General features: G+C 39.5%; 1 protein-coding gene across 3 annotated transcripts in view; it reads right to left on the reverse strand.

Moving 5' to 3' along the window:
* tfap2d (transcription factor AP-2 delta (activating enhancer binding protein 2 delta)) overlaps positions 1–21,283 on the reverse strand; it is an 83,674-nt gene that overhangs the window by 19,585 nt on the left and 42,806 nt on the right. For 2 of the 3 annotated variants that reach the window (XM_077219783.1, XM_077219785.1), the window contains 3 exons: positions 7,544–7,579; positions 688–807; positions 171–411 (listed from right to left, as the gene is read on the reverse strand). The gene's annotated coding sequence lies outside the window, so the exon portion shown is untranslated. The remainder of the gene's footprint in view (positions 1–170; positions 412–687; positions 808–7,543; positions 7,580–21,283) is intronic. The other variant, XM_077219784.1, reaches the window with a different exon arrangement.

Genomic DNA, 21,283 nt, shown 5'->3' on the forward strand with positions numbered 1-21,283 from the left:
TCTCCTGTCTGACAGCTTTATGCAATTCAAATGAGTGAAACATGTGGTTCCAGTGTTTCTTTGAGCTGCTTTACAGGTGTTATCTAGTCACTGATAAACGTTACCATAAAACAATCTTCAGGAAAAGAACGCAAGACTTTCTGTCTTTCATTAAAGAGTACAATAATTACCTGATTGGCAGGTTGGTGTGCAGTTCACCCAGCGCTGTGTGCTTTACACACACACACACACACACACACACACACCAAGAGAAGAGACTTTACAAGAGGTGTACGGTTAACTCATGCGGCCTGCTATGAGGTTTCCATAGAAACGGCTCTGTCCTGCGGCCTAGGTAATCCACAGGAGCTGAGTGTGAGAGTGTGTGCTGCGGTGCAGATGGGTAAATGTCGAGAGGAGAGGGACCCTGACCTGCCAAGAGAGCTGAATTAGTATTCACACAGTAGGTGAACCCCACTGTGCTCCCTACCGCTCACTCTATCTCTCCCTCTCACATACACATATATCTGGCATACACTTTCATACATCTGATGATGTGGAAACACTAATAGTGCTGGAAAAGGACAGATCAATACTGCGCTTCTGCAACCCTTCATTCCAAACATTCAGTTTCCAGCAAATGTGGAATCTCATTTCTGCACCAAAGAGATAAACACTGATGAATAAACACATTTGAAACACACCCACCTTGCATTGGTCTCAATTAACTCTTTCCCCACCATTGACGGAATTTTCCGGCTTTCCATATTTTCACTGTTATATGGTAGGGGGCGCTATTACACACCTTCTGAAAGAGTACTGAATCTCCTAATCAAAACAAAGAAGAAGAAGAAGCAGGAACAAGCGATCTCATATGTAAGCAGATGCATATGTAAAATAACGCTATCCTCAACATTAAACAGCGTATAAATCAAAACTGCCTAATGCAACTGAATGAAAAGTCGACCGAGGATTAGCTACAGGACTGTGAAGCTTTGAGGGTGTTGATGGACTCAATCTACTCCATCTATGTTTTGATTATCATTCTGAATCCAATCGATGAAGTCTTTGACAGAAACGATATTTCCTCAGGTTTTTGTAAAATGTTTTGCTGTTTTATGAAACTCACATTCAAATGTTGATAAAAAAGAGAATGCATGAAGCTAAACTAAATCATTAAAACTTTTCTGTTCTTTCTTTTGTTATATTGCTTGTTCAGATATTCATTCAATTAAATATTCTGATGGCCATGAAACTTGATTAAATGTGAATGAAAAATGATTAAAAAAATGCTGGTGGTGACTGGCAACTTACTGGCAAAATACTGGCAGGGGAAGTTCAATACAGCAATCATCTCTTCTTTGGATTTTACGTACGTACATTTGGAAGTATGTAGTTTCTGCGACACTAGTGACACCTAACGGGAAAAAAAAATATTTTGCAAACTGCAATTTGCACTTCACGTTGCTCCTCCAGCGCTTACAGGTGTTTGTTAAAGCATGTCTTAGTTGGTAAAAGCAGCTACTTTCAATAAAAGGTCCAACATATTGGCAATACTTTTAGATGTGTTGCTATATATGTCATGAGTAAACAATTGAGTAAGTTAACACTGACTGGAGTGCATTTTTTCTTCACCGATTTCTGAATGGGTGCAAAATATCTTACCAATTCAAAAGGGAACGGACGGTGGATATAAAATAAACAGTTTATTGACAGAGCGGGAGCAAAACAGAACACAACAGGTGAATAATGGTATTGCTAGATGACATGTAGGACTAAGCTGACTGTAACGCAAATGAAGATGAAAGAAGTGAGGTTGAGGATGATTGTAGATCGAGGAACGAAGCCCCAGGGAGGTTATGGGGATCCGAAGACTGCAGACTACTGAAGAAGACGAAGACGAAGATGAGGATGAAGACGAAGATCAGGTAGGGGAATACTGGGAATGTCTGGTGAGAGCAGGAAGAGTCTGTGTAAAGTGTGATGAGACCAGGCAGTGAAATGGAGGGAGTGCAGGCTTGATATGGTGAGGCTGATGAGGGTGAACAGGTGCAGGTGATCAGAATTCGGGTGATGATGAACGAGTGGGCGGATCTGATGCTGATGGCTGAGTGGATGGTGTGAGTAACTCTGTGACAGTACCCCCACGGGTACATCCTCCACGGGTGGCTCCTGACGACCGGAGATGACGACAACAGGTACGGCCTCGACTTCTGGCCGCGGGTCGATCTGGATGGTCAAGGTGGAACTGGGTCTGTAAGGTGGGGTCCAGGATGTCGTCTCTAACGACCCAGGAGCATTCCTCTGGGGCGTATCCTTCCCAGTCTATGAGGTACTCAAGACGCTTCCCTCGTCGTCGTGAGTCAGAGATGGATTGGACCCGGTAGATCAGAGGTCTTCAATCCTGCTCCTGGAGGGCCACTGTCCTGCAGAGTTTAGTTCCAAACCTGCTTCAGCACACCTGCCTTTGTATATTCAAGCGATCCTGAAGAGCTTGATGAGCTGATTCAGGTGTGTTTGATTAGGGTTGGAACTAAACTCTGCAGGACAGTGGCCCTCCAGGAGCAGGATTGAAGACCTCTGTGGTAGATGGTATCCTCGTTGGTGATGTCAGGTGAAGGAGGTACGCCATCGTCACCATCACCAGATCCTGTGGAAGTTGGGAGAGGGTCAGTGTAAGGTTTGAGAAGGGAAACGTGAAATGAAGGTGAGATTCTGTAATGTGAGGGGAGCTCCAGGCGATATGTGACATCGTTGAGCTGCCTCTGCACCTTGAAGAGACCCATATAGCACGGATTCAGCTTACGGCAGGGCAGGCGGAGACAGATGTCCCAGGTGGACAGCCACACCAACTGTCCAGGGTGATATTATTGGGTCTGTTCCCTAGTTTGATGTCTGCCTGTTCCTTGTGTCTCCGCACTGCCTGCTGTCCTGGTTCTGGTGGCAGTATGACCTCAGGTACCTCCCGATTTCTTGGATCTTCCGCTCAATCTGGCCGTTAGTTTGGGAATGATAACCGCATGAGAGACTGATGGGGATACTGAGAAGTTTGAAGGCTTACCAGACACGGGAGATAATCTGAGGACCTCTGTCGGAGACGATATCTTCTGGGAGACCCAAGTGACGAAATATGTGTTGAAATAATGTTTCTGCAGCCTCGAAGGCAGTAGGAAGTCCTTTTAGGGGGATGAGCTTGCAGGATTTGGAGAACAGGTTGACTATGAAGAAGATGCAGGTATGAGAGTTTGAAGATGGAAGGTCGGTCTTAAAATCAATGCCTAGATGGGACCAGGGAGAGTTGGGTATGGGTAATAGGGTTGCACGATGTATCGTTTTAGCATCGATATGGCGATGTGTGCATCCACGATAGTCACATCGCAGGATGTGCGATGTCAAGTATAGGGATCGTAGTTGATCCATGATTAATGATCAGTAGGCTATGGGCCAGCAGCTCCGTGGATTAATTGCAAAGTTTAACCATCATAGAGTGAGAGTTTATCAATTTGCAAGTCCTTTCAGTTTAAACATCAATCGCATGAAGACTGGAACTTGCACACGGTTTTCTGTCAGCCTTACTTAAGTTTATTTTTGTCCCGCCAAAGCCTTATTTGACCAGTGAGTGATGTAGATGACTGACTGCTGCGCTTGTTTAACCGAGAACGAGCAGAGAGAAGTGAAAGCCCCGGCCGCGCGCGCGTACTCCCACACTGTCTTCAAACTGTCTTGCTCTCTCTCCCTCCCTCGCGCATATTAATGAATTGAGTTGACTGAATATCTTTGAGAATACACGATGGTAAAAGGTCGGAAGACCGAAGTTTATTTTTTCTGAACTACCGCTGGTTGTGAATTGTGCTAAAATAACGTTGCCTTATCTTCTCTGAAAAGCGCTCCACGCATTCAGATGACATAAACCACACTTTCAATAAACAAAAAATCTGTCCAGTGATGCAATGTTTTCTGTGTTGACACAAATCTTGTGCGATGTCCTAAACTGCCGGGATAAATCACACAACATGTGCCGTGGTCCGTTAAGGACACGTCCGATTCACGAACTAATGACTCCTTTGAACCGATTCACTTTAATGAATGGTTAAAACAACTGATATGGCCAACACTGAACTCAAGAGACATAACAAATCGGAAACACTGTACAATAATGTTCCATTTATTAAACTCTAGTTAACTACATTAGTTAACATTATTAATATTAGTTTCTATGCGGATTTACTCCATGACAAAACCACCCCAGTCATTTTAGAATGATTCATTCTTTCCAAATAGAGCTATTCAAGTCATCTGGAGCAATTGTTTTTATATCGCAGAAAAATAAAATATCGCAATGTCATTTTTTACCAATACCGTGCAGCCCTAATGGGTAATGGTGTGAGTTTACCTTCTGGTAGTCGACAGGGAGTGTTGCTGATGGCACACACTGAGCATCCTCTGATGTATCGGGAGATATCCTGGGCCATAGATGGCCACCAGTAGTGTTGGCTGAGGAGCGAGAGGGTTCGCCGGCTACCTGGGTGTCCAGAGCCCGGAGAGGTGTGAGCGGAGTCCATGAGGGACAGACGATAGGTTGATCGTATAAAGATACGTCCCTCAGGACCTCCCAGCGGAGCAGGTTCGGTCAAAGTGGCTTGACGGATTTGGTCATCGAGTGCCCATTGGATGGGGCTGACAATCATGGCTAGAGGGAGAATAGGTTCAGGTGTTGCGGGCTCAGGATCCGGATGATGAAGACGAGAGAGTGCGTCTGCCTTACAATTCTTGCTTCCAGGTCGGTAGGTGACTACAAAGTGAGAAGAGCGGTTTCGTTCCATCCACTAGAGGCTGCCAATTTACGAAAAGTTAAAGCATACTACTGACTGAGTGATTCGGTACCTTGGTGAAGAAGAAAGAGTTGATTGTGAATGGAGGGGGTTGAAATTGATTGTCCGAAGACTTCCTTGATGTGTTTGGTGAAGGCTGATAACGAGGTGGTTACTTGAGCATTGGACTGCCACAACGAGTGCCCACTGTAGAGCTCGACTGGTTAGAAGAGAAATCATGGAGGCTACCCTTGCGCGATCCGTGGGGAAGAGATGTGGCTGCATTTCGTAGTACAGTGAGCATTGAAGGAGAAATCCACTGCAATCCTCGCCTCACAGGTGAATGTCGCTGGATGGCCCATGGGACTGGCAGAGGCAACAGCAGAAGAAGTGCTTGAACCAGTTCGGCAAACGGATCCGTGCTCGTGCTCGTATTCGGGCTCTCGGTGCTCTGCTTGGTGGGTCTAGTCTTCTGTCACGACACGGAAGGGAACAGACGGTGGATGTAAAATAAACAGAGCGGGAGCAAAACAGAACACAACAGGTGAAGGATGGTATTAATAGAGGACATGTAGGACTAAGCTGACTGTAATGCAAATGAAGATGAAGGATGTGAGGTTGAGGATGATTGAGGATCGAGGAACGAAGACACAGGGAGGTTATGAGGATCCGAAGACTGCAGACTACTGAAGCAGACGAAGATGAGGATGAAGATCAGGTACGGGAATACTGGGAATCTCTGGTGAGAGCAGGAAGAGTCTGTGTAACGTGTGACGAGACCAGACAGTGAAATGGAGGGAGTGCAGGCTTGATATGGTGAGGCTGATGAGGGTGAACAAATGCAGATGATCAGAATTCGGGTGAAGATGAACGAGTGGGCGGATCTGGTGCTGATGATGAACGAGTGGATGGTGTGAGTGACTCTGTGACAGATACGTCCAGATCGCACCCACTCACCATTATATGTTTGGTCTAAAACGTGACTGCTCTCATGTTTTGCTGCAGGACAGCAAATGTGAGTGAATTTTCTGTCATCTTTGCAGGACTGTGATATGAAGAGTGTGAAAAGTAACATATTTTAGCAACTGTGTTAAAGTGAGTAGCACATAACAGGCACAATACCGGTATAAACATGAATATCTATGGGTTCAATATGTGTCACATGACTAAACTTACTTCAGCGTTTTTAAAATACCTCAGTTTTCTCAGTCCATGAAACATGAAAAACACGTTTTCAAATGTATCCACTTTGAAGAGCGTTTTTGTTGTTAAAAACGCCTTCTCAGTGTGGATGAAAGGCCAAAATGGAGAGTAAAAGATCCGCTTTCAGATGAAAATGTATTAGTGTGGACAAGGCCTGATAGTGGTCAATGAACTATAAACTGGGTTAAGAGAATGTATTTTATCATTATAAAATCTTACATGTCACCTTTAATTTGGCTGCCTTTAAAAAACTGAGCAAATTAATGGAGACAACGTTTAGGGCTAGAGAAAGTCGAGTCAACTTGAATCAGCATTTGCAACCAATTTCACTTCTGTGATGTAATATTTTCAAGAGAAACCAAATGCTCAATGTCAATGAGAAAAAAGGTACCGGCGGACTTGATTTTATCTACTGGGAGCTTATTGGGTGCTTATTGGGTGTTGCGTACCAGAATACAGTCAGATCTGAATGTATACCTTTTAAAACACACCTTGTGGCGTCGGCTGAAAAGAAAAGTAGTTTCATGCACTGAAAGACTTCAAAGACATTTTTGTCTTTGGAACAACATGCATTAATAAGCTGCTCACAATTAGACTGGGAACATGCATGAAGACAGTAAATAAATAGGGTCATTTATGATTTCATGTGTAAAAATAAAAACAGAAAATGTACTGGTAATTTTCTTTTGCCAGGACATTATCCAGTAATATTACAGACATTTCCATTAACCCTAAAACACAATAAAATGCAATGCGGAATTCAAAATACAGATAAAACACCAATACCGAATCTAGTTCATTGTGGCCTATTTTTATGAACTTTTACTACTGTGTGATTAACACACTGTTAACTGGTATGTATTCTCAGATGTGATACATGAAGGCTATAGCTGAAAAACTACACACACTTGATTATGGGATCAGTTGGGGTCCACATGGCTGTTGATTTCTTCATAGTTAAATGCATTGTAGGCTGCAGTAAGATGGTTTAAGAACTAGTTGAAAAACATGTTTCCTTCCCCTGATGATACTGCTGGTTAACCTAACATGGAGATGTTTTACTATAAAATAAATTGGCTTCTTGTGTGTAGGTCATTATGAGCAATGAAGCAACATGTGTCATCACATTTAAAGGAATAGCCAGAAAAATAAAAGGATCATTGGGGTTCTATACAGAACTCTAGGGTTCTTGACTCAATTTTAAAGCACCAATTAGGCCAAAAAGATTCTATAAAAGGATAAATGTCTTAAATTATGACCTGTTATCATGATTAACGGGGTTTGTTTCCTAGTGATAAAGTATGTTTATGAGCTGTTTAATTAATTCAATTTAATCACAATAAAAAAATAATTAAATAAAAAAATAATTAATTAAAACTAAATGCATAAAACGATCCCGTAAAGCCCTAAAAGTTTCTATATATGAGGCGCCTGAACCCTTTAAGGTTCTAGAACCTTTCATTCTAAGAGTGAACATAACACATAAAAATAAAGATTCTCTTATTATTATACATTTATTCACTAAATAGAAATACATATTTTTTACTCACCCTCATGACGTTCCAAACCATCTATATGACTTTCTTCTGTGGAACAAAAAAGGAGAAAATATGATTAGTTAATTGTGCTGGTCACTCTTTTCCTTGCATTTGCAATTAATAGGAACTAAAACTTTCAAAAAGGGATGCAAAATCAGCATAAAAGTCTGTTCAGAGTTCAGTCTGAATCATATCATATCATATAACTTTGAAAGTGGAATATATTCCATGGACCACTTTTAGGATAAATACAAATATTAATACATTGTACTTTTATTAAATAGATCAAAAGTGACAGTTAGGACATTTATATTATTACAAAGGTTTGCCATTTCAAATAAATGCTGTTCTTTTGAACTTTATATTCATCTAAGAATATCACTGTTTCCACAAAAATATTAAAGGTGAGGTATGTGATTTTGAAAACGACCGGCAGATTTTGAAAATACACAATTCAAATGGTCCTACCTTCTTTCCTCCAATGCTGGCCCTGACTCCACCCATTCGAAGAACATGGACGCGCAATCATGCACGAGCGAAAACTCAGATGCGCGAGAGATTGTAATGACGATTTACTACTAATCATGCAACCGGCTTTACTGACGAGATGTGCATGCGTCACGAAGGGGGTCACGCGCGCTGGGGGGAGGGGGGTGTGGTACAACGTTTGATTGACGAACTTACTGTCCAATGATTCCAGGTGGTCTTGGAAATGATTGCCTGGAGTTTTTCCAAGTCCTGCCCGTTCCACAGATGATTAAATTGCTTAATTTTCATTTAAGTGCTTCTAACTCGTGAGTTGGGAATAGGATTTCTAGTTATTTTGAAAAAAATGGACAAAAAAGAGAATCACATACCCCACTTTTAAGCAGCACAACTTTCAACATTGATAATAATAATAAGTGTTTCTTGTGCAGCAAATCATCATATTAGAATGATTTCTGAAGGATCATGTGACACTGAAGACTGATGCTGAAAATTCAGCTTTGATCACAGCAATAAATTACATGTTAAAATATATTCAATTAGAAAACAGCTATTTTAAACTGTAATAATATTTCACAATTTTACTGTTTGTACTGTATTTTGGTCAAATAAATGCCACTTTAAAATACGAATAAGAGCGTTCATTCTTATAAAAAATCGATTGAAGTGATTCTATCGCCTCAGCAACATGTTTTTATAGTTTAGCACAATACACTTCTTCATACACTAATGAATCTGAGAATTCAACAGGTTGAATTACGTGTTGGATACATCAGAGACCAAACAGCACTAGTTTCAGACATTTAGAGAGCAGAAAACTGAACTAAATAGAAACTAATCAGCAAAGCTGCCTTTAAAAAAACTGAAAGCGATCTCATTACGATTCAAAAGGCGATTGACTCCATCCTGGATGAGCTAATGCTAAGCCCATGCTAAACGCTAGCCCTTTACTGCCCTGCCCCGCCACACCCTGATGCCCTTCTGCCCTCCTGCGCTTTGACGGACAGCTGTGGAGTTCTGGACCAACTCCAGCCAGCGGGATTACGCATGCAAGTAATCTCCCATGATGCCCTGCGGCCAAGCTAGGGCGTGCTGCGCCTCTGCTCCTTATTAATATGCATGAGAATGCTAATGAGCAGGAAGCACACAGGTGAGCTTGCTCAAAGAAGCCAGTCACAACACAGGAGCCGATATTCTAATTTCGCGGCGCAGACCTTCCCACTCGCCGCAGAGACAATATCACATTCTCTCACACACAGCACGATAACTCGCAGCTTCTCCATGTGAGGAAGATAACCTAAACAGCCGACTGTCTGAAGAGACGCACGTCTGGATTTTGCAGAAACTCATTCCTGAAATGCAGTGTCACGGGTGCCAGTGAGATGTTTCAAATCAAAACCTGGTTTTAATAAAATAAAATCTGTAAAAATAAATCTGCATTGTTTATTCTTTTGATCTTTCATTCAAAAAATAGCATAAATCTAACATTTCACTTAAGGAAAAGAATAGAAAGTGGGGGGAAACTCACATTATGAAATAAATGTTTTTCTACAAAACACATTTGCCACAATTAATGGCACCCCTTAATGTTTTACGAGTAAAATATCTCTGAGGTATATTCCCATTAATATAAAAAAAATGTTAGCACATTTTTTTAGGATGACTAGGAACATGAAATTGTCCAGCCATGACTTCATGTTTCAAAGGAGTCTAAAAATGATCCATCCATCACAATGAGTAAAACCAAAGAATATAGTTCTGATGTGCAGCAGAAGAAAATAGCTGAACCATGGAAAATTCCCATTTCCACCATCAGGGCAATTATTAAGAAGTTCCAATCAACTAAAGATGTTACAAATCTGCCTGGAAAAGGACGTGTCTCTATATCATCCTAATGCACGGCTAGAAGGAAAGTTTGATTGGCCAAAGACTCTCCAAGGATCACAGATGGAGAATTGCAGAGACTACTTGAGTCTTGGGGGTCAGAAAGCCTAAAAAAACAAAAACATCAAACAACCCCTACATCACCATGTCCTTTGGGAGGGTTTCAAGAAAAATCTTCCTTACTCATCCAAAAACATTTTCAGCATATACTCATATAAAAGCATATTCAGTTGTCAGACACGACTGGAACTTCAAAAGAGACCAGATTATATGAAACTAAAAAAAAGAGCTTTTTGGCAGTAAACCCACCAGATGTGTTTGGTGCAAACGGGGACAAAAAAGTACCCCGTGCCTACGGTTTATTATACTGCTGGATCTTTATTGTTGTGGGCCTTTTTTTTTGTTGGAGGTCCTCCTGTTCAGATACATGGCATTATGGATTCTAGCAAATACCAACAGGTAAAAAATCAAAACCTGACTGCCTCTGCTAGAAATTTTATAATGGACTGTGGTTTAATCTTCCATCAGGACAATGTTCCAAACCAAATATCAAAATCAACACAAAAATGTGTTACTTTGCACAAAATGAAGCCCGTCCCAGTCCCCTAAACTGAACCCTATAGAAAATTAGTGTGCTGAACTGAAGAGAAGCACCAACATGAACTTGTGAATCTGAAGGATCTGGAGAGATTCTGTATGGAGGAAGTATCTCTGATCTCTAGTCAGTTGTTCTCCAAACTCATCAGGCATTATAGAAGAAAACTATTGTTATCTTGGCAAAAGGAGATTTCAAAAAGTATTTAACAAAACCCTTTAAACCCTTCTTTAAATTCACTTCCCCCACTTGAATTCTTTTACTTCAAAGAAAGGTTAGATTTTTTTAATGAAAGATCAAAAGGATAAACAATGCAGATTTATTTTTACAGCCATCTTTGATCATATTTACCAGGGATGCCAATAGTTCTGACCACAGCGGTAACTATTAAACTATTATATTCAGATCCTGGTAAACAATACCAGTTTGGGGTAAGTAAGAAATGAAAAATCAGCTTTGCCATCACAGGAATAAATAACATTTTAAATTATATTAAAATAGAATTATTTTAAATTGCAATATTTCAGAATACTACTGTTTTTTACTGTATTTTTGATGCAGCTTTAGTGAGCATGTAAAAACATTAAAAAATATTTTTTTTGGCTGCATCCAAAATCGCATACTTCCCTACCCAACATTCCTGTACTGCCGTACCCCCAACACTGCACATTTTCTTTGTCTCCCTAATCAAACACACCTGATTCAACTCATCAGCTCATAATCACATGGGTTAATGAGCTAATGAGATGAATCAGGTGTGTTTGATGAGGGAGACAAAGAAAATGTGCAGTGTTGGGGGTACGCCAGGACAGGTTTGGGAACCACTGCTCGAGAGGCAAGTTGAATTAAGAAACCAAATGCAATTTATTAACAAAACGTGATCAAATATAAAACAAAGGCATGAAACTGGAAACTCAAAACTAGAACATCAACAGGAAACATTCAATACTCGACAAAGACACAGGGCAAACATGAGGGCCCAGTCCCAATTCGCCTACTTATACTACAACCTAAAAGTATGTACTCTTTGTACATAAGTACATACTTTTGAGTGTGTAGCAAAACAGTATGCAAGCTTTGGGACATACTATCACGTCATCTTTAACAGATCTGTCGCTCCATCCTGTCCCCGTAAACTGCCCCGTCAATCATTTTGTCACAGTTAAAATCATCCATTCAATCTAATTTGATTTTCTACCGTTTCGGAGAGCACGTTCATCTGCAGTCGTCGGTCTTTCATGCGGAGACTCTCCTCGTGTGTTTGCAATTTGAATATGATGCATTTAAAAGGTAGGCCTAATGACTAAACATATCTTTACAAAAGTTCACAATGCTGCTGCAGATGCAATAAAATGTAGACAATGTTGAATAAATAAATTTTCGACAGGTTAGATACTGAAAAATAATCACTCAACACCCCTTTATCTAAACCTCTCTACATAACCGCCGGACCCGCGCGCGCGTCCTCCATATCCGTAGTTTGTTGTTGTTTTTTTAATTAACACTTTTCACTCGTATTTGTAGTTCTAACCGAATCCTCGTCCAACGCGCGATGGGTTGTGGGCAATATTAGCCGTTAGAGTGTGCATCGATCTGCACTTCGGATTCTGACCAGATATAGTAGACCATCCGGGTATCTTTGAAACACTCATTTCAATATACTACGATTTGGGACGTACTAATTCTATTTTCGAATACTATTTAGGACGGATAGTATGCGAATTGGGACTGGGCCGAGGCCTTAAATACACAGACTAATTACAAGACAAGGAGGAACACCTGTGAACAATGATCAGACGATTAACCAATGACTAGACACATGGCAGGATCACATGACAAACAGGGAATCACATGACAAGACACAGAAACATGACATGAGACAAGAACCAAAACCAAATCGTGACACCTATAGTTAGCTTCCTTGGTTGTTAATTATTTCCACGCACCTGTTTCTGTTCAGTTGATTATTTAAAAGGTTAGTTCATCCAAAAATGAAAATCCTGTCATTAATTACACACCCACACTTTGAAGCCTCAGGCCCTGTTTACACGAGAACGATTCTGGGTGAAAACGTAAAAATATTTTATCGGATGTGCCTTTTGTTTACACGGCGACGGCGTTTTGGAGGCTTAAAAACGCAAAAAAGTGAAACCACCCTCCAGAGTGGAAATCTTAAAACGATCCACCGTCGCTCCCATCTAAACAGTAAAAACGCAAATCTGCTCACTGTGGCTCTCGTCGCGTACGTGTTTACGTCACAGGCATGCGCCATTACAGGAAAATAACCCCAATATGTCGGATTATTTCCATACGTCGGACCTTCAAGTTGCCATAGCAGCTCTGATAAACGTACAAGAGTCTTTTCAGCAGTTGTACAAAATATTCTCAGATATTGGTGTTGTTGTGTCGCAGTGCTTTACATTGCCACCTAGCCGCCTGGAGTGCATACTACATCGAATTTCACAGACTTTTGCGTCATCATATGCACGCGGATTTCCCCCCGATAACGCTCGTCTAAACGCAGAATAAAAAGTGATAACGCAACGCCACTTTTGCGTTTTCTCTTCAGATCGTTTCCGTGTAAACATAGCCTCAAAGTGGTAGTGTAGCTTTCAATGAAGGGACAGAAAGCTTTCAGATTTCATTAAAAATATCTTCATTTGTGTTCCAAAGATGAATGAAAGGGTTTGGAACGACACGAGGGTGAGTAAATGATGACAGAATTGTCTTTTTTTTTTATTTATTCTTTTTTCACTCGTGTCAGTGAGAAACAGAATACCACAATACTTAAAGGTATTTAGCAGTGATATTTTCAGGCTGTTCAATTTAAAACAAAGTAAGCTAATTGATAGCATTGTAATATAACAATATGATATGTAACGATAAAGTTTACAGTGGCTAAATAAATTAATTAAAAACATTCAAAAGAAAAGCACACCTGAAGCACAATTTTTTGTTTCTTATTTTCTAGAAGTAGATGTAACGACTGAGACAAATCAGACACAATTATTTGTTTTAGGTAACAAATAATATTTAAAACTCACTCTGGGATCTGTGGTCCCATCCCCCAACAAGGGCAAGAAGGATCTTTGGTTACCATGACTACGGTCAGATAAGTTTGTTTTATTGCTGTTAAGAATGTGGTCAGGCCCCTTGCCATTAGAACCTACAGACATTAAAACAGACTTCCCTGCATTTATTGATCGATAAACGGATCTATAAATGAGCATGCATCCCAAAACATTTTTGTGAATGATTTACTGTCTTGTATTTTATGTATATAATGTATTTGATACTACGGTATGTATTTTATTATACAACCAACGGTCATTGTAACATCACCGATGCCGTGTTTGGTCTCTATGACTTGGTGCTTTGAAGATCGAAGTGACTGTGTACATGGTGTGCAGATAGCGACAACATATTGGTATTGCAGGAGTCTTTCATGGTTTCTTCGTCGGCTACCACTCATCCAGCTGCACATGCAAATGAGCACCCTTGAAACAAAGAGCCATAAACCAAGGTCTCCCGCCTGGAACTTCCATCTTTCTTATTGGCTGAGCCAACCCTGAGAGGTGGGATCTTTCGGGCTTTAAATGGCATCCACACCAGCCTTCGCTCTCTCTTGACTTCTCGGTACGTTCGCGGTGTTGTGCTGTCCTGCGTGGCCTCAGCAGGCCCCAGGCCTTGACTCACAACCAGCCATGTGCTCATTCAGGAGAGAGAGGACTCTCAACCAAAACAGAATCCAGGACAACCTCAGCAGTTTGGCACAACGTCTTCATTCAACACAGAAGAAGTCCATCGCAACTCCTACCATTGGCTCTCTTAGTCCTCTCTTCCTCTGGCCTTCACTGCTGCTACCTTGGGTTGATGTCTGCATGGATGTCCCATGGGCCCCACCACACTGTGACCACAGCCTGCTAGGCCTTCACTCTCCCAACAGAGTCGAACTAACCACGCAAGTTCATCATACCTTCTTCATCCAACAGAGAAGAAAACGATTGCAACTTCAACATTTGACACTCACAGAACCAACAACCGTCAATTTTCAACAACTTAAAGAATTGTGTTTACCTTACGATTTAGATTGTGACTACATGCTCTCAATAGTACTGTACAGTAAGAAAGATATTTCCCTTCCCCAGAAATGAATATTTTTTAGAATTAATAAACAATTAACGCTGAGTGTCCACGGGACAAAGTAAAATTAACACAACCAGGTGGGTTGAAGTAAAAATAATTTTACTACATTTAAGTTAATTATATTAACTGATCAAAATTTTCATAATCAATTATAACCAGTTATTATTGATTATTAATATTTCATAGAGCTGATTTTCTACATAGAAATGAAAAACCTTGTGTAGTTAATTAAAGGGATAGTTCACCCAAAAATGAAAATTCTGTCAGTATTTACTCTCCCTCATGTTGTTCAACCCCGTAAGACCTTCGTTCATCTTCGGAAGACGAATTAAGATATTTTTGATTAAATCTGAGAGCTGGATCACTCCTTCATAGGCTTCTTCAAGGATTGAAACTTGCCGGCCTCGAAAAGTTATTAAAGATATCGTTAAAATGGTCCAAGTGACTACAGTGACTCAATCTTAAGTTTATCAAACTACAAGAATACTTTTTGTGCGCAAAAACAAACAAAAATAAAGACTTTATTTCAACTATTCATTTCCTTCTCTGTGGGCCTCGAGTCATTTCACTAGTGTAACAGCGTAAGCTTCTGTTGTTGTACGTCACACGCATCACCCACATGACCAGCGTCGGCCAATAGTAAGTCTACGTGTGACGTAGCTCTACGCTATTACACTACGTTAACTGACTCGAGGCCTACAGAGAAGGAAATGAATAGTTGAAATAAAGTCGCTATTTTTGTTTGTTTTTGCGCACAAAAGTATTCTCGTCGCTTGATAAACTTAAGATTGAGCCACATTAAAAAGACTGTATACCTGCACCAGTTGCCTGAAAAATTATCAAATAACCGTGCGGCCAATAGGTGACTTCAGCTATAAAGGGAAATGTATTTCAGAGAAAGTTATTTTAAGTGCACTTATGAATCATTTACATAAAAAACAGGAACTTCACTTTTAAAAATAACGATTTTTTTATTGGCATTGATGGTTCCATGAACCATTTTTTTCTTAGTGTGAAGAACATTTAAAAATTCTTTAAAAAAGAACCTTTAGTGTAATGTAAAAGTTCCGTGTATGGTAAAAGTTCTTTATGAAACCCCAGATGCCAATAAAGATCCTTTATTTTTAATACACAAAAGGTTTTTTATACCATAAAAAGGTTCTTTAGATTATTAAATGTTCTTCACAGTAATGGTTCTTGAACTGTTTATTATCAACTGGTTCTTCAGTGTTTTCACCGCAAAAATCACATCTTTATTTAAGAGTGTTGTATTATATAAACATGGACTGATCTTTAAAAAGTATGAACAATTTCCCAAAACATGTGAGATTGGTAGACAAAGTAGTAATCTCTAAATGTGTGGAGAATGTATATAATGTCTCTCACCGTTACAAAAGACTCTTCAAATCTGCCACGCCTGCAGGATAAAACTCACTCTGTCAATCTAACCCGCTCCAGGTCAAACACAGTAACACAATGTCTCTCTTAACAAGAAACGGTTTCAGTCTGAAATGAGTTTATGAGCAGTGACGTGCCGTCCCCTTTAGCCGCATAGGCGCACAGCGCAATCACTCTTCAAACACACACTTGTTGTATTATTGTACGGTAAACAGCAGCTGCAGAATGCTACACACACGGCGTACTAGAGAGAATCACATTAAACAGAACACTTGACACCGCAGACGCCTCGCATTACTCCTGCTGAGTGCGTGTACGATAACGCTTCATGATGGCTGACAGCTCTGAACTCTTTCCCATAATGCATTGTGCGGAGAGACACTCTAATTGATGACACAGGTGAGACTGCGCGAAATAATCGAAAGTGTCGTTGGGAGTGAGACAAAGTGCGCGAGCGTGTTTGATGTTGATTACATATGGAGGAAGAAATGAAATCTTCAGTTCTCTCCAGATTTAAAAAGATATCAAGAGGCAGAGAGGGAGAGAAAGAGAAACGGGTGGAAGACAAGGTGATGCAATCATCTAAAGAGGAGTTCTCCTCGTTCCTCTCGTTATCAAACGCTCCCTGAGATTTGATTCTGTTTTGTGGAGATCCGTCTGTGCGGTTTTGGGAATGTCTTTATCTAAATAAACCAAAAGATTCCGCGTGCGCTTTAATATAGTATAACACACACAGACGCAATCTTATGTGGTGCACGCGAGACACAAGCGGCCTACAGAGAGATGTGAAAACGTGTTTTCATATTTGCACGCAAAAAAAAATATGAATGTGTAATGTGGCCTGTTGCGTTTTTCCGTTGTGTTGTAGTGTGTTTTGTGGGAGGTTGCAGAAATTCATGATATTCTGGAGGGTTACAATATTCTTCTTTTCTTTTTTTTAAAGATTAAATAAGAGGAGAATAGATAAGAGAGGAGAAGAGACAAGAAGACAAGATATCAAATGAAATGAAACGAGATGAGAAGAAATGAGAAACACGAAAACGAGAATAGTGGAGAACAGATTAAGTGAGAAGAGATGAAATGAAAAAGATAGAGGACACAAGAGGTGAAATGAAAAAGATAGAGGACACAAGAGGTGAAATGAGCAGAGAAGAGAGAAAAATGAGAGAAGAGACAAATTGAGAAGAAAGACAAGACAAAAATGAGAAGGAAGAGATGTGATGAGAAAAAGATGAGGGGAAGAGATTAAATGAGAATGAAGAGAAAAGTTACAAAAGTTGAGCTGACAAAAGGAGGAGAGATGCAATAAATATAGAAGAAATATAAATAAATAAAAGAAGAGAATAAGACAAGAAGACAAAAGAGCAAATGAAATGAAAAGAGATGAGAAGAAACAAGCAACTGAAAGAAATAGTAAAGAAGAGACAAAATGAGAAGAGCTTAAATGAAAGGAAGAAGATGAGAGGAGACAAGAAGAGAAGAAATTATCAGAGAAGAGAAGAAAATGAGAAGAAAGGAGATAAGACAAAAAATGAGAAGAGACGTGATGAGAAGAGATGAGAAAAAAATGAAGTGAAGAGATAAAATGAGAATGAAGAAAAAATGAGCCGACAAAATGAGTCGAAATAAAATAAGAGATGAAATGAGAAGAGGTTAAAATAGGACAAGATGAGACAAGAAGACAAACAAGCAAACGAGAGAAAGGAAAAGAGAAAAGATTACATGAAAAGAAAAGAGATTAGAGGGGAGGAGACAAGAGGAAAGAGAGCAAAAATGAGAGGAGATGAGCAGAAGAAAGAAGAAAATGAGAGAGGAGAAAAAATGAGAAGGAAGAGAATTGATGCATAAAAATACAGAGATGAGAATACCTGAGTTAAGAGAATGAGAATGGAGAAGACAAAAGAAGAGATTAAAATAAGAGAAGTCACATGACACGAAATGACAAGACGACATACGTAGGAGCGTATGAAATGAGAAGAAACAAAAAAATTAGAGAACAGACAAAGTGAAAAACATGAAATGAAAGGAAAAGAGAGGAGAGACAACAGATAAGAGGAGGTGGAATTAGAAGAGTCCAGAAGAGAAGAAATGAGCAGAGAAGAAAATCAGAGAATAGCAGAGATGAGACAAGAAGACAAAGGAGCAGAAGAAATGAAATGAGAAGAGAATTAGATGATGTGAGATAAGATACAAGAAAATCTCAGAGAGTAGTTGTAATGAGCGGAAGAGAAGAAATAAGCAGAAAAGAGAAGAAAATTTGAGATTTGTCTTGATCAATATAATCATAGTCTATCCGAGTGTATATATATATATATACACACACACACATATATATACACACATATACATACATATACACTCACCTAAAGGATTATTAGGAACACCATACTAATACTGTGTTTAATAATACTTTCGCCTTCAGAACTGCCTTAATTCTACGTGGCATTGATTCAACAAGGTACTGAAAGCATTCTTTAGAAATTTTGGCCCATATTGATAGAGTAGCAACTTGCAGTTGATGGAGATTTGTGGGATGCACATCCAGGGCACGAAGCTCCCGTTCCACTACATCCCAAAGATGCTCTATTGGGTTGAGATCTGGTGACTGTGGGGGGCCATTTAGTACAGTGAACTCATTGTCATGTTCAAGAAACCAATTTGAAATGATTCGAGCTTTTTGACATGGTGCATTATCCTGCTGGAAGTAGCAATCAGAGGATGGGTACATTGTGGCCATAAAGGGATGGACATGGTCAGAAACAATGCTCAGGTAGGCCGTGGCATTTAAACGATGCCCAATTGACACTAAGAGGCCTAAAGTGTGCCAATAAAACATCCCCCACACCATTACACCACCACCACCAGCCTGCACAGTGGTAACAAGGAATGATGGATCCATGTTCTCATTCTGTTTACGCCAAATTCTGACTCTACCATCTGAATGTCTCAACAGAAATCGAGACTCATCAGACCAGGCAACATTTTTCCAGTCTTCAACTGTCCAATTTTGGTGAGCTCTTGCAAATTGTAGCCTCTTTTTCCTATTTGTATTGGAGATGAGTGGTACCCGGTGGGGTCTTCTGCTGTTATAGCCCATCCGCCTCAAGGTTGTGCGTGTTGTGGCTTCACAAATGCTTTGCTGCATACCTCGGTTGTAACGAGTGGTTATTTCAGTCAAAGTTGCTCTTCTATCAGCTTGAATCAGTCGGCCCATTCTCCTCTGACCTCTAGCATCAACAAGGCATTTTCGCCCACAGGACTGCCGCAAACTGGATGTTTTTCCCTTTTCACACCATTCTTTGTAAACCCTAGAAATGGTTGTTCATGAAAATCCCAGTAACTAAGCAGATTTTGAAATACTCAGACCGGCCCGTCTGGCACCAACAACCATGCCACGCTCAAAATTGCATAAATCACCTTTCTTTCCCATTCTGACATTCAGTTTGGAGTTCAGGAGATTGTCTTGACCAGGACCACACCCCTAAATGCATTGAAGCAACTGCCATGTGATTGGTTGATTAGATATTACATTAATGAGAAATTGAACAGGTGTTCCTAATAATCCTTTAGGTGAGTGTATATATTACAGTGTTTTATTTTCAATTGATAAGTCTATTTTATATCATATACATTTTTCATTATTTTATCTTTTTTCTTTACTTAACATCTTATTTTAATACTATTTTTGACGTGTTAGTTATTTGTTATTGTTATATTGTATATTTCTTTATCTTGTCATTACTTGTCAAATTGTTTGCACTTTATTTTCAAGTGTCTCTTACAGTGTAATTATACATTTAAATACTGAGTAATCATAATGAACTATAAACTTACTATAAGGTTAGGATTATGGTTGTTAGTTGCATGTAATTATGCATAATTTATAGTTATTACTATATAACATGTAATGTGTAACAAGGACCCTGTGAAATAAAGGGTTACTGAAACATTGAACTGAAATAAAGAGAAGAGACAAACTGAGAAGATAAGAAACGAGAGAAATGAGAGAGAAAAAAAGATAAGCTAACAAACAAGACAAAATGAGAAGAAATTAAACAAAAAAAGATGAAATGAGATATAAATGAGAAGAAAATATATGAGACAAGAAGAGTTGAAAATGAGAAGAGAAAAGAGTGAATGTAAGGAGAGGGGGATGGAGGGAAGAGGAGAGGAAGGCTTCATGTAAAAGAGGGAGACTGAAGTTCCCATGAGACTCTCCATTAATTGTGAAGTGAAGGTGCCCTCAGGCCAACACAGGGGAACAGACACACACACACACACACACACACACACACACACACACACACACACACACACACACACACACACACACACACACACACACAGAAATGTAAACACACTGACAAACACACACTGATCGAAAGACAAACACACACACACACACACACTCTATAACATATGCAAAACATTTCCATAACACTACAAACACACAAGCACAGCCCATATAATGTATCAGATTTACAGTGTAAGTAAGTGTGTGTTTACTGAGTTGTTTGGGCACAAAATTGTCCCCAGAAGTTCAGAAATCTGACACACAAAAAAAACTCCCTTAATGTGCAGATGCCTCCAAAATAATTACAAATTACATATTTCTTATTCTACAAAAAAGTCCAAAATGTTATCTTTTATAGTTAGTCTGTAGTCATTATTATTATTAGCTTTATATAAAACAATATATATATATATATATATATATATATATATATATATATATATATATATATATATTAAAATAATACACTGAAAAGACTATGTTTTCATTTAAATAGCTAAATGAACTTGTGCTCTTTCATATGAGAGTCTGTGACCGACACTGGGATTGTTGACTGAGCTGTAAAGCAATCTGTCCACTAGAGGGAGCACTGGGAATACAGTATGACTGACCTCCTCTCTCTCTCACAAACACACACACTCACACACTATCATTGAGGACTTTCCATAGGCGTAATGGTTTCTATACTGTACTATAAACTGTATATTGTCTCCCCTCACACTAACCCTACCGCTAAACCTACCCATCACAGAAAACTTTCTGCATTTTTACATTTGTAATAAAACATTGTTTAGTGTGGTTTTAAGCTATTTTACTAATGAGGACTCAGGAAATGTTCTCATAAACCACGTTTACGTTGTAATACCAGTGTAATACCCATGTCATTATACAAATTTGTGTTCTCATAAATCATATAAACAAGCACACACACACAGAGTTTGGGCCTATT

The sequence above is a fragment of the Siphateles boraxobius genome, unplaced genomic scaffold (genome assembly GCF_051911475.1).
Source record: "Siphateles boraxobius isolate OS27281-9 unplaced genomic scaffold, OSU_SipBor_1 8, whole genome shotgun sequence".
In the NCBI taxonomy this organism is placed as follows: Eukaryota; Metazoa; Chordata; class Actinopteri; order Cypriniformes; family Leuciscidae; genus Siphateles; species Siphateles boraxobius.